Source organism: Echinops telfairi, unplaced genomic scaffold (assembly GCF_000313985.2).
Source record: "Echinops telfairi isolate 266 unplaced genomic scaffold, ASM31398v2 ScPeMD7_7405;HRSCAF=8443, whole genome shotgun sequence".
Taxonomy (NCBI): Eukaryota; Metazoa; Chordata; class Mammalia; order Afrosoricida; family Tenrecidae; genus Echinops; species Echinops telfairi.
This window is the reverse complement of record NW_022111305.1, coordinates 3,185,927-3,200,696: the sequence shown is the minus strand read 5'-3', so window position 1 is coordinate 3,200,696 and position 14,770 is coordinate 3,185,927. Positions and strand designations below refer to the sequence as shown.

At 41.4% G+C, this 14,770-nt stretch overlaps 1 pseudogene; it reads right to left on the bottom strand.

Moving 5' to 3' along the window:
- The window catches only part of LOC101663431, a 153,555-nt pseudogene that overhangs the window by 2,481 nt on the left and 136,304 nt on the right, over positions 1 to 14,770 (bottom strand).

Genomic DNA, 14,770 nt, shown 5'->3' with positions numbered 1-14,770 from the left:
AAAAAAAAATCATAGGAAAATGGAAATAAAAGATAATGGAATTTTTCCACACATTCTGAACACTTCTCATATATGCTTGAGGACTGAAGTGAGAGCTAATCATGTTTATTGTTTTCAGTCATGTTGGTTCGGACTTGGAGCAACCGTCCAGAAGAAAACACTGCCTGGCCTTGAGCCAACCTCACGAGTGCTATGTTTGATGCCATGGTAGTGGCCATGGTCTCAACACATCTGGATGAAGGTCTTCCTTTCTGTGTAGACACTTTACCAGTCCTCCGTTAGGGGCTAGTCCCTCCTGATAACACGTCCAAAAAACACGAGACAACGTCTCTCCATACGCACTTCTACAAAGTATTTTACTATATTTCTTCTAAGACCAACTTGTTCCTTCTTCTGGCAGTCCATGATATATGCAATGCCGTATACTGATGACATAGTCTACAGCATCACAATAGGCAGGCCGTCAGAGTATGACAAACAGAGATGACTGCTGGGCGGTTTTGATCATTAGCACAGATTCCTAAATTCCATTTGTATTGTTTTAATAAAATGTTACTACATATAAGTTCATGAAAGAGTTTGGATATTATTTAACCCCCATTCCTCCCAGAATCTTATTTTTATGAAATATTATTTAATTTTGCTTCTGCACTAACATATTCACTTTTAAAAGTGGATGATGGAGATGAACAATATTGAAATTACGCTCTACGTCGTTTTAATTTTGGTTTTGCAAAAGTTCTATGCCTATGATCTTTGTGGTTGCTGAACTTGCTGTATCCCTTCATCGGTGGCTAAGAGAACATAAAAATTAATACTTGCCGACAAAATAAATTTTTAAATGGTGTATCACTTAGTGGGACAAAAGTTTGGGATAAAAATGTGTGATTATAGGGCTAATATATAAATTTTAGTAAAAAAAGGCAATTGTATGAAATCAAATTAGATGAATGTTGTGTAAAAAAATTCAACCCTTGAGGAGGGAGGGGGAAAATGAGGAGCTGATATTAAGGGCTCAAGTAAAAAGCAAATGTTTTGAGAGTGATGATGGCAACAAATGTACAAATGTGCTTGACACAATGGATATATGTATGGATTGTGAAAAGAATTGTACGAGCCCCCAACAAAATGATTTTTAAAAATTTTCAACCCTCAGAAATATTCTGCACACAGACATTATTCATGGAAAACCAATTGGTAGGTTCCTGAGTGATGTCTCAGTGCTGCTTAATGAAGCATTCCACCAAGGTCACCTTCATGCTGAGGAGCCTTCTGGGAAACTCTGCTATCTCCTTCTATTTGGCTAAATTAATCTTGTTCCATCTTAATAATAGGAAGTTTCGGGATTTATTTTACCTCTTGCTAGAGCATTCATATTTCCCTTAAAAGACAAAATGGCTGTTGAAGAAAGGCTTGGCCTTGGCTGAAGACAATTCTATAACAGACATCCAGGGATAAGGCACACAGGTTCAGTGCTTTAATTATTTTACCAAAATCTCAACTTTCCCACTCAGATGACTAAATTCTAAAGCCTGTGGGTTATCTTTCAACCAGCAGTACAGAACATCGACATTTCACGGAACCCGTGGAGACAAAGGCTGCTTCAGAAGGAGAAAGGAGGTCGCCATTTGTCTCCTGAATTCCCTCATCTTCAGGTCTGAATCCTTTCTGATACCGAGAGCGAGATGCCCGCACTACATTACATTAACTCTTCCAACTCATCTTGGAACTGTGAATTAAGATTTTACCTTGCCTCTTCGCAGAAGGCAGAGATGTTTTCATAGTGGCTTCCATTGAGCTGCTAACTGTAAGGTGAGCAGATTGAAACCTTCTGCTGCTCCGTTGGAGAAAGGTGAGGCTTTCTACTCCCACAGTGGCAGTTTTGGGAACTCACAGGGGCAATTGTACTCTGTCCTGCAGGGCCACTATGAGTAGGCATCGACTTCATAGCAATGAGTTTTGGTTTTTTAGGGGGTGATGTTGTTGTTGTTGTTTTGGTGAAATAGTGATGCTATTTGCTGCTGTCAATACACTGTCAGAGTTTGTTGTGATTTTCTATTTCACTTTTATTGCCGTGTGACAATTATTTCTGAGTTCTGAGGGAAGATGTTTCTTGCTCTTTCCAGTGATCTGGTATCTTTTATCAATGAAAATTATTCGAATGAACATTGTTGTCTTTATACACTGGCTGCTGGAAAGCTAATTACTCTTTCCAGCTGTATCTTAATATCCTACACCAATTCCCATCTCTAGTCATTCTGCTCCTTTCTTACAAAAAAAAAAAAATTCCCTGTAGCTCCCTGCTATTATTAGGCACTTTACATATTTTATGGAAATAAATCCCCGGTATGTTTGTTAAGTGGTTACTATGTAGCAATCCATAGCTCAAAATGAAGACAGTGTATGAAGGTTCCCCGGAAGGCCCTTAGGATTCACAAATGACAATCTTCATGAGATAGAGTGCTCACAATAGCGGAAATAAACACAGGACACAGTGTGGAGATGGAAGGAAAATGACTGTGTCTTCTAAAAAGACAAAGAGAAGATTTCACAAAAGTTATATGAACTCTCAAACGAGGTCTATAAGGATGAGTTGGAATTTGAAAACCAATAAACGCACTGCCATCGAATCCATGCTGACTCCGAGCAAGCCACTGTGGGTTTGCTAGACTGTAACTGTTTATGAGTTCTGACTGGAACTGTTTAGAAATCCCAGTCCTCCTCCGGAGGAGTTGCTGGTAGTTTTGACTGCCAAACATGTCAGCCCCAGCCCAACATAACCACTACACCACCCAGGCTCAGGAATTTGCAGGAAAATACATGCTCATAATCTGTATGTGAATGTGGACAGGAAATTTAACATCATGTTGTCATAATCAAACAGATTGCACTTGACTCTGGCAGAATCGGACTCATTTGGTCGCTCTCCCCTTAACCCAGGAGATGTCACATCATCTAGGTATTTCCAGACAAACAGTGGCTCTCACTCCTTTTGATGGTCTTCTAAAGAGAGTGGTAAAGTAGGGGGACAGCGAACAAGAGGGAGGTCCTCGAGGAAATGGATGGACACAGTGGCTGCAACTGTGGGCTCCAGCATAGGAACACGGGTGAAGACGGTGCAGGACCCGGAAGTGCTTCGCTCGTGCAGGGGGTTGCTGTGGGTCCGAACTAACTTGATGGCACCTAATAGCAACAACAAATCGAATGTACACTGGGAACTCTGATGGCAGTGGTATTACACATTGGCCTGCTAACCGCAAGGTCAGCAGTTTGAAACCACCAGTCACTCTGAGGTAGAGAGAGTGGGCATTCTACTCACGTGAAGAGTTACAGTTCCAGAAACTCACGGGGCAGTTCCACTTTGTCCGATAGGGTAAATCGGCCTCTACTCAGTGACAGGGAGGAAGACAGAATGCATTTTGTCTAGATCTTGGTTTATGAAACTCAAAAGCAAATTGTTTCATGCATTCAATTTCCATTGCCATGTTCACTCATCCATCGCTTCCTAGGTTATAACAGCAAGTAAAGAACTGTGAGGAAGGGAGAAAATAGGGTATTATAGCACCCAGTATTGGGTACCTTGGCAAAATATCCCTTACCTGAGATAACCTTAGCAACTTCTTCCCCCTCATTTGGTGGAATAAAAATCTCAAAGATAAGAAAGGCAGACACTCTCCCAGGTTTAGCCCCTGGTGTACTGAAGTTCCAATTCCTTCCTCAGCAATAGCCTGCCTCTCTTCACTACATTTTAAAAATGTGGACACATACCATTGGCCAAGGGAGTTTGCTAAAAGCATTACCGCTGTGTACTTCAGAGATGTGGTGTAGTGGATGATGTAGTACACTCCTAACCACAAGGTTGGCCCTTTGAACCCATCAGCTGCTTCACAGAGAATGATAAGACTTTCTACTCCCGTAAAAATGTACCTCCTCAGAAACCCTAAGGGGTAGTTTAACTTTGTCCTATAGTGTGGCTAAGAGTCCGAATTGAATTGATGGAATTGACGGGTTTTTTAACAGTTTATTGGCGTATTATTCACATATTATATGATTCAACAGTTCAATAACATCCAGAAGAGTTGTATAAGTATCACCACAATCTATTTTAGAACATTTTCTTCATTCTTGTACTCTTGTAACCATTGTTAGCTCATATCCCTACAACGTCCCCTACCAAATCCCCAAGGAACCATTGACTCTATAGATTTGCATTTCCTGGATTTCATATGCAGGAAATCATCTAAAACCAACAAACATCTAATAACAATAACAATGTAGAACAGTGTGTTAGTCCGAGTAGACTAATGATACGAATTCATAAATACACATATGTATCTAGGAAAGAGCTTTATAGAAAAGAGCAATTGAATATTGAGAAAACATCCCAGCCCAGTCCAGATCAAGTCCGTAAGTCCGATATTAGTCCATATGTCTGATACCAATCTATAAAGTCCTCTTCAGACTCACGAAACACATACAATGATGCCAAGTGCAGGAAGATCACAGGCCAGCGGGTGGGAAGTCTTGTGGATCCTGTGGCATCGTAAGCATCTCGGTGCTGGCAGGGCTCTCCACATGGATTCTTGTCAGAAATGCCTCACAAGGAGTGAGCAGAGAGAGAGAGGGAATGTCCTGCCTCCAAGCAGGAATACCGGAATTCCCAGAATCCTCAGGAGAAGGCCATGCCCACACAGAGGCCTCATTGACTATGACCTGATTTACAGGCTAGACTTCACCCCTTCACTCTTAATCCTTTCAAATTGACAAATGATTATAAAACTACCAGAAAAAGATAAAAACCTCAATTGAAAGGGACGCATAACATATTAAAACCTAAAGCAAATTTGAAAGGATAACCAGGGATATATAATGATAAGGCGTTACGGTTTTACCTAACTGCATCTGCAATAGTTCACTGCCCAATGCATTCTGCCTAATAGCAGAGTTGGTCATATTCCTGATCTATGGTCAGTGGGGAGTCACTAAGGGGGAAAGCCATAGTGAGTTTCCCCTTCATGTATTTTTAACGGAAACAATTTCAAAATGTGTCAAAAGGGAGATCAAAATATAAGATACAGTGAACCCTCGTTTATCGCGGTTAATCGCTTCTAGACCCTACCGTGATAAATGAAATTCCGCGAAGTAGGATTCCTTATTTGTAAATCAAATATTTTCGTAGTTAGAGCATAGAGGACATGAAAAAACACCCTTTAGTCACCATTACACTCGTATTACCCAATTTATTAAATGAAAAAGGGAAAATGCAGTAAAACATTTTGGATGTTACAATTATCATTTATTATTTATTATATTATTTATGGCATCTAGTTTACAGTATTACATATTTCACATACAGTATTATTATACATAGTTCTTACAAATACTGTAATCAATAGCCTATGAAATGACTTAAGGGATGTACTCTACAGGTGGGTTGCCGTCTTTTTCCTCTGAAGGAGCGGGTGTAGGCAGTGGGTGCTGTTATGCAAAAACCGCGATAGAGTGAAGCCGCGGAAGTCGAAGCGCGAAGTGGCGAGGGTTCACTGTACTACATTTTAACTTACATATGTCTGCCACAATCAACTGCCCTCTCTGTCTGATAACCAGGCTTTTCACATCCCTCAACCTTGGTCAGAGGATATTCATCAGAGGCTTAATCCAGGTGTGGACACTGCAAATGGATTTTGGCTTCCACTATCACCCATAGCCTTCTGCAATGCAGGTGTTGCCAATTTAAGCTCTGCTTTCGTTCACTCCTTTGGATTTGGATTTTATTATTTACAGTCCTTGGATCACACAGGTTCATGAGTTTCTTCCATGAGGACTTTGTTGATGCCCCACTTGGCTGCTTGTTTGAAGACAAGCCTTTAAGACCCTCAATGCTATTTCTTCTGGCAGCCAGGAACTATCTAGTTGACTCACCACATTTTAACCTCAGTGATCTTTACAGGAGGGCAAGCACTATGTCATAAGAACTAATTTTTCTTAGATCAGGGCTAGAATTAAGTGTATTCCCAAAATTCATTCATATATCCATAGCTTATTCTTGTATGTCTCTGGTTCACCATAGAGACCTCCTTGTCAATGGGACTGGTGATAGGGACAAACATTCAATAATTGTTGACTATCTGAGTGCCATATCTACAAGACTAACACATGTCACAATTAAACAAAGAGAGCATTGAAATAATAAGGACATGTTAGTTTCAGTACACAATTCATTCAGCACCCTCAAGGCAAGAGATGTGAACCAACGTCCAACATCTGTCAGTTCTATGCTTGGAATAGCAGCTATCTGCTGATTCTCACCCTAGGGTGTTTCAGTCTTAAATCCAAGAGCAATAGGTGAATTTGAGATCAAGTCCAGTTCTCTTAATGGGATTTCCACATTGCGTTGAGTCCTTCCTGAGTGGCCTGTGAAGGATGCTATGCATCTCAAAAGAATAGAGTTTAAAGTCCCAGTTTAAAGTACTAAGGGCTACATAGAAACTAAGTCAAAAGGGTCAAAATACTGTTTACTGCTGGTAGCGTAATGGTTACATGTCGGTCTGCTAACTGCAAGTTCAAGCAGTTCGAACTACTAGCCACTCTGTGAGAAAAGGCTTTCTACCCCCTAAAGAAACCTTGGAAACTCACAGGGTATGTTTTACTCTGGCCTATAGGGTCTCTAAAAGTTTTCATTGACTCTATGGCAGTGAGTTTGTTTGTTTATAGTTTTTGTTTCTTTGAAGATTCAAATCCAGACTGGAAACCAAAAGACAATATATGGGCATGGGGTTGGGGAGAGCTGGGTGCAGTACGTATAATTTATTGATGGTTCCTGACAAGTTGGGCTTTCTAAGCCCTTCCCCTTCTTCAGGGGGTCTGGAGGGAAACTTGGGATGATGAGATAGTATCAGTGTGTTGGGGGATGGAGTTGGGGCAAAGACTTCCCAGCAACTGAGGGCCCCTCTCTTCCTCTAGTGCAGTGGTCCTCAACCTTCCTAATGCCATGACCTTTTAATACAGTTCCTCGTGGTGTGGTGACCCCGCCCCCAACCATAAAATTATTTTTGTTGCTACTTCATAACTGTAATTTTGCTACTGTTATGAATTGGGCAACCCCTGTGAAAGGGTCATTCAACAAGTTGAGAACCACTGCTCTAGAGCCATTGCTGGAGTTGGTGGTCCAGAGAAGGTTCTTACTCCTACTATACCATGTGGACCATCAGGTCCTGCACTCTGTTGCTGTAGCAAAATTCATTATCCTACCAGGAAAAGAGCTTGACAGTAGTTGTTGAGGACAATGCCAGTCCCAGCATCAAAGGTGGAAAGGTGGGTGTCACTTTTGAAGTCACAAGAGGCAACCTGGTGCTCAGTGTAGTTCGGGATGTCCTTTAGGGGACAATCTGATGCCTGCTTCATCACCTTTTTGATGCTATTGTACTTGGCAGTTTTCTCCAGACACCAGGTGAGATCCACAAGAGACACATTGGGGGTGGGGCCACAAAAGGCCATGCCAGTGAGTCTCCCACTCAATTCTGAAATAACCTTGCACACAGCCTTGGCAGCACCAGTAGATGCAGGGGTGATGTTCTGGGCGGCCCCACAGCCCTGCACACCAGGTTTTCAGAGGGTGCCATCCATGGTCTTCTGGGTGGCAGTGATGGTGTGGATTGTGGTCATGAGTCCCTCCACGATGCCAAAGTTTCATGGATGACCTTGAGCAGTAGGTGGGGAGGGGGCAAGCAGTCGGTGAGGTAGGGGGCATTGCTGACAATCTTGAGGGAGCTGTCATTTTTCTTGTGGTGTCATGCCCATCACAAACTTGGGGGCAATGACAGAAGGGGCGACGATGATCACCCTTGTGGCACTACCCTTCAAGTGAGCCCCAGTCTCCTCTGCGGCTGTGAAGACGCCACTGGACTCTACGACATACTGGGCACCAGCTTCATCCTGCTTGATGTTGGCAGGATCTCACACCTGGGAGAGAGATGGATGATAAGCGTCCCACTCTAAGCCTTGACAGTGCCATTGAACTTGCCGTGGGTGGAGTCATACTGGACCATGTAGACCCTGCATCTCAGGTCAATGAAGGGGTCATTGCTGGCAATGATGTCCACTTTGCCAGAGATGAAAGCAGCCCTGGGACCATTGACTCTGACCTTCACCAGGATTAGGCTGGGAGTTCACGGGAAAAGGAAGATGCAGCTGCCTGCTGCACAAGGAGGAGCAGAGAGCCAGAGACAACATTTTTAACAAATATCCCAGGTAATACTAATACAGGGACTCATTCTTCAAACAACACCTAAAAACTGAACTCCCTAAGAGCAAATGGCTATGGTTCTTCATCTCTTGTATCCCATTGCCTACCCCGTGCCTAGTGGGTAGACAATATGTAATGCTGAATATGTGGGTAAACAATATATCTGAAAATGACACCCTCATTTGTCATTAGTTTCCAGAAAATGTACCGCCACGTTTGTTCTTATTTGGAATATTTTGAATTGTGATCTTGGATCGGTTATGTGTTTCTCATTCCTTCAGAGATCAAGCTTTCGATACAAAGGCAGATCAAGCTTCTCAGCACAACAATCCGACAGCCTCAACAAAAGCCCAAGAAGCAGAGCTCCAGCAATAAAAGTGAGCCTTTTTTTACATTGTCATTGTTCACCCTGCAGATGCATAACAAATCATTCCAAACCAAAGCACCGCTTACTTTTTTCCTCCTTTTTCGGTATTTTGTGATTTATTGTAGTATTATCTTTACGAAAAATACAGTGATGCTCCCTGCCTTTAATACATACTATATAATATTTAGGTCTACAGAGGGAATTTTCCTCTATTTTATAAACAAAGTATTCTAGAAAAAAACAACATTTTCAGTGTGAACTTAAGTGCAGGTAATAATTTGACATAAAAAGCTGTATATATTGGTTGACTTCTTCTAAAAATTAATCTATTCTATAAGATATGAGATTCTAAAGTAATTTCCAGGGGAAGCTGCCATACATTAGAAGTCCATTAGAAAAATGTACATATAGATCTATCATGAGATCAGTACTTGTCCAATCTCATTATATAATTCAAGAATAGAGGACAAATATTTCCTTATTTTATAAAAGTTCAAGGAGCTCCTCAGTAGAGCCAGTTCCCTAACATGTTATCTTTCAATATCCATTCTCTGCATCTCACAACACATTGCCTCCCATTCCAACTTTAATTCACATAATCTGGTTAGCTGGTTCTGTAAGAATTACAAAAGTCCATTTCAGGGGGGTAATTGCAGGTGAGTGATATCCAAGACTCAGAAAATGTAGATGATTAGATTTAGCCAAATGTTATAGCATGATTCATATTTGTTGGTTGTGGAAATGCTTTGGGGCGATTGAATTAGCAGAAAGAAGACCTTTTAGGAAGCTTAGAGAAGAGAATCTCAGAAGTATAATTTTGGAGTAAATTATTTTGTGAATCTGAATGAGCACGACTTAAAATTAATATAACAAAGGTAGAGTAGTACATCCGAGTAGAAAGTCAACATATAAACAAAACTGGCATTGATAAATTGCAAGCAATTATTCTCGTGAAGAACAATCATGAAATCTCAGAATGACTATGTTTCTAGTGTGTAGTTTTGTGTAAATTTGACACAATTATCCAGCTACCGGTACATAAGCCAAAGGACTAATTTGCTTCAGATATTTTTCTGTGTTATTTGGATTATTGTTTAGATATATGTATTACTGAATTTTCTGCCGATGATTTATAAATGTAGTTTTGGAGCAATGCTTGGTTTTGTTTTCATTTTCATCTTTTCGATTCACCAAAATAATGATCTAAGGCTGCAAACCAAACCAAAACTCACTGCCATAGAGTAATCTTGACTAATAGCGACCCACGGTGGGTTTCCAAGACTGTAACTGTTCTGGGGGATAGAAAGCCCAGTCTTTCCCCCACGGAGCTGCTGGAGGTTTTGAACTGCAAACAATGAGGATCACAGCCCAACGGGTATATTCAAGTCTAGAGCCCAGAAAATGCTATTAAAATCATAGTTACTAAAAGCATTCTTTATGTTCATTTCAATCAACAATAGGTCTGAACAATGAAAAGATTCTCAAAGTACTTGCAATAAACAGCAGTGGAGGTGGCTATATCTGACCTCCTCTGGCTTCCCTAGGGTCACAAGGCAGGGATCAGGTAGCCCGCCCCCCTCCATTCTGGTTTCCTGTTCTCACACCAACCATTCTTTCTGTGGCACCCTACTTCTGTGCGGGGTCCAATCATGTGTGCAATGGCCACACAGAGCTCACAGACAATTCTCAAAACTACGAGCATTTATTAGGGAGGTGAGTAGATTCCCACACGTCAGGGTCGGTCAACAGTAAGGAAGGGTACAGTCACTGGTGCACAGCAATACCTCTCCTCGGCTAGTAATCAATCAAGTCCGTCTCTGGTCCTCAGCCTCTGAGTCACCACACAGCCAAGTCTGTCTCTGGTCCTCAGCCTCTGACCTCTGCCTTTCTGGACCACGAAGTCCTTCTATTGCTCTGTCTCATGATCCCCTCGTGTCTGAACAGCTTCTCTGGTTCTGTACTAAAAACTCAAGCCACAGTCTCTGCTGCCTCTAGTCCAGGCCTCCACACTTCAGAAAGGGAGCTGGAATGTGGTCTTGTGATGGCCTTGGGCTTTCTCTTTGTGTCTGAGATGGTCCTTATATACCAAGGAATGGCTCTGATGGCAGTCGGGTTTTTGTCTTTTAGTCCAAGGGAGCCCTGGTGGTAAAGTGATTACATGTTGGATTGCTAACTTTATGGTTAGCAGTTCAAAACCACCAAATGTTCTATGGGATAAAGATGAGATTTTCTGCTCCTGTTAGAGTCTCAGAAACTCAAAGGGGCAGTCCTACTTTATCTCATACGGTCACTATGAGTCAGAGTCTACTTGCAGGCAATAGCTCTTTGGTTTTGGACCCCCAAGGGTGGAGCCTTAAGTCCTATCCTCTGTTAAAATAGTGTGAAAGATGCAACCCACCCTCATCATACAGCAGAGAACACCCTTTAACATGGTACGGTAGCCTTAGGCATAGAGTCTAGAATTATAATGCATCACAGAAGGAATTATTAATCAAGGGCCATATGAATTGACTTCATCACAATACATAAATCAAGTGACAGGGTGGCTGAAGTCATGCTTGAGTGAAGTCCTTTGAAACAGTCATGGTTGCAAGCAAAAGCTAATTCCCCTTCTATAATTCGTCCTGATTTGAGGGACACTGTATCCCACACCAAAGCTTCTCCAACTGTGGGTTGCACCCCCATATGGTGTGGCATAGCTAATGTGTGTGTGGCGGGGGGAGGTTGCAAAAATTTGGCAACAGTGAAAGCTTTCTGAATGCCCAACAACCCCAAACTTCAGAATCAAACCCATAATGAATCTGAGGTCTTACTGGCAATACTGGCAAAGTTCTGGGGCAAAAAGGCTCATGAGTGGGAAAATTTTAAGAACTCCTGGATATGAATATAATAGATACATGCACAAAAGAACCTATATGCAAGTAGATAAACTTGGGCACACCCCTACGTTTGTACCAGAAGTTGGGGTAGTTCGCCGTCCTCTCCGCCCCCTAGAAGCCCTGTGGCCTGACAAGCCCAAGGTCAGCAGCGCAACCTGCAGCATCTCCTTGGTCACCAGCAGGCCCACTCCCCCGCCGCAAGCATGTGGAATGCCACGCCTGTCTCCTGTCCGGGATGGGAGGCGTGAATTTGGGTCGTCGTCGTGAGGATCACCAGGGCAGGGTGCCGCTTTGCTCTTTTACTCTACCCTGCCTATAAACAGCAGCGTTCTTCGCACAACATTATGAGTAAAGAAAAACAATCCACAAAAAGGAAAACAGTTATATTTTTATAATATTTGTCCAAACGTGCTTTACTGAGAGCCATAGCACAACATGTTAGAACTACTTTATAGTAAACAAAATTAACTCCATATCTTCTTCAAAGTAGATTGGTTCATTTGATCAGGAAAGTAATAGGTCCTTAAGGTAAATAGTAGATGTGTAGGGTGAGGTGGGATTCCTTAGCCTTCTAAGCAATATTTAAGGGGCTTTCTTGCTTTTTTAATTGAAGTACAGAAGTGATTTGTGGTATGTTCTGCTCAACTCCTTCCACACACATATTATCTTTGTAAGATGAATCTTCTCTGAGACGCGGATTGCCCTTTCATGCTGACTGCGTGCGTGCGTATGCATAAAATGTCACATTTCCAATTAGGATGTGTGTATCCAGGAAAGTTGACATATCAGGGCTGTCAGGCTAAAAGCCCCACAGCTCATGAGAATTTTCCGTGAATATGGGCCTCACCAATTTGTTTGCTTCATCTTCTCTTTTCTAGCTTTTGATTCCAAAGCCATCCACCCTCTCAAGTTGGACATTGTTTGGGGCATGGCTTTGGTAATAAAGAAAACTGGTGATTTTTCTTACTAAACTTGAAAACAACGCTGTGCTTTACCGATATGAATTCATTGACAGAAATGTGGCCCCTCTTCTTCGTGTAGAAAACTACGCCATTAACATGTGATGGAGCAAGATTGCTTTTCTGTGAGAGGAACTGCAAGAGGCGACTTGTATTGCAGTGCAGCCCTTCACGTTGTCTTATTTTGAGCAGATTAAATATTTTTCAAGTAGAAATGGCACACTATCCCAATGTTAAATGTTACTGGCATGCTCATTTAATAGAGAGAAGCGGGGGGTAGGGGGGAGGCTCTGAAAGACATTTAGAATCCTTGAAATATAAATGCAGTATTCTTGAATACATATTAATTTTTCTTCAAAATGCATGTCCCTTTGAAATGTTTGTTCTGCTACCATCAGGGCAGAAGATGAAGACAATGAGAAAATATTTGTATCAAACTGGGGAAAAAAACCATGTAGAATACACTATATTTAAGTATGCCTTCAAAATTATTATATCAAAATTAAATAGCAGGTTTCATTTTTTTCCCTAGGTTGAACTTCATAGAACATGAAACTATAAAGCAGGAGGCCAGGCAGGTTGTATCTGTGAATGTTTGACTGAGGCACAGCATTTGTGTGCTGTTTCCTGAACGTTTTGTTGGCTCAAACATTGTCAAGTTCATCGGAAAGAACCGTTTGCATCTCTATTACGCCAAGAGAGTCCAATAAGATCATAGAACTTGAGGAGACACAGTAGCTGATCCGGACCATTTTCCCTATGATTCACAGAGTAATTACCATTATTTTTTCCAGGCTGAATGATCAATAATGCATTCTAATGCGTTCTTTTTATTTCTCTATCATATTGCTTTTTAATGTCCTCATCTTGCAGTGAAAATTCCTTTTGTCTAGTCTTGTAATCAGCCCAAGTTGAGCTTTTTAAAAGGAAAGAGGCAGTAACTAGCTAATTGACAAAGTACATTTGCTCCCCTTCAAAGAATATTAGAGATAACACTCAGTCCAAAGCGCTTAGTCTTACTGATGATTTGCAGGGGCCGGGCAGGGAGGGAGAGTGGGGCTTATGAGCCACTTGGGAAAAAAGTACAGGGACAAGGGCATTTTCTCTAGGAATATTTATTCTGTGCATGTGGTTTTACATTTGAACTTATTATTATTATTTTGCTTATCTGTTAAGTTTTGACTTTATTATTGTAATATTATAATTGTTCAAAAACTCCAGGCACTCGGCAAGAGAAAGATGAGGCTTTCTACTCCTGTGAAAAGGTACAGTCTTAGAAATCCACGCAGGCAGCTCAGCCCTGTCCTAGAGGATCGCTAGGAGTGGACATTGACTCTGTGGCTGTGAGTTTGTTGTTGTTTGTTTAACTGTTAGCTTTTGTTTTTATTAAATGTTTAATGAAACAATCATTGTTAACTCAAACACGGTAAGTTTAGATGTGTTTTCCCTTGTATAATGGATTCTTGTTTTGGAAGGTATTGGGGCTTTTTTGCTGGATTGTCAGGTGCACAGAAAAGGATTAAATGACTTCACCACATGTCACAATTTAGTGGCTCAATTCAAATCAGAAGCCAGACTCACAGTGCTTTTCTCTAAGCGTCAGCCCAGGTAGCATCCAATATTCATAAAATAATAGTTTGTGCAGTGAAGGAAGGATAGTGTAGTTTATCCTTGCTACTAGTTAATACAATTCACCAACTTCTGTTCACTCCTTGTTTTGTTGTTTTATTATTACAGAAGGATATGCAACTACTGGTAGGTTTTAGTTGGCTTTAAAAAAAAGGGGGCAACACAGCAATGTATTCTAATATAAAATCTGTTTTCTATATTTCATATATGTGTGTATACATATATATGGATACAGCTGATATAGGGTAAATGCTAGACTGCTAACCATGAAGCCAGCAGTTCAAATCCATTAGACCAGCGGCTCTCAACCTGCGGGTCCCAACCCCTTTGGGTGTCGGACAACCATTTCACAGGGGTCACCCGATTCATAACAGTAGCAAAATTACAGTTATGAAGTAGCGACGAAAATAACGTCATGGTTGGGGGAGGTGACTTCAACATGAGGAACTGCAGTAAAGGTTCACGGCATTAGAAAGGTTGAGAACCACTGTATTAGACCCTTTCTCAGGGAGAAAGTTGAGGCAATCTGCTCCTATAAGAACTACAATCTTGAAAATCTTAGATCGGGTCATTCTGGATACACACATGCATATCACAGGTCAGTTAAGTTGTTAAATAGCAGACCCAGTTGCTGTGGAGTCAACAGTTTCGTGTGGGTTCAAGCACAGCTGTGCTTCATCGGGTTCTCAAG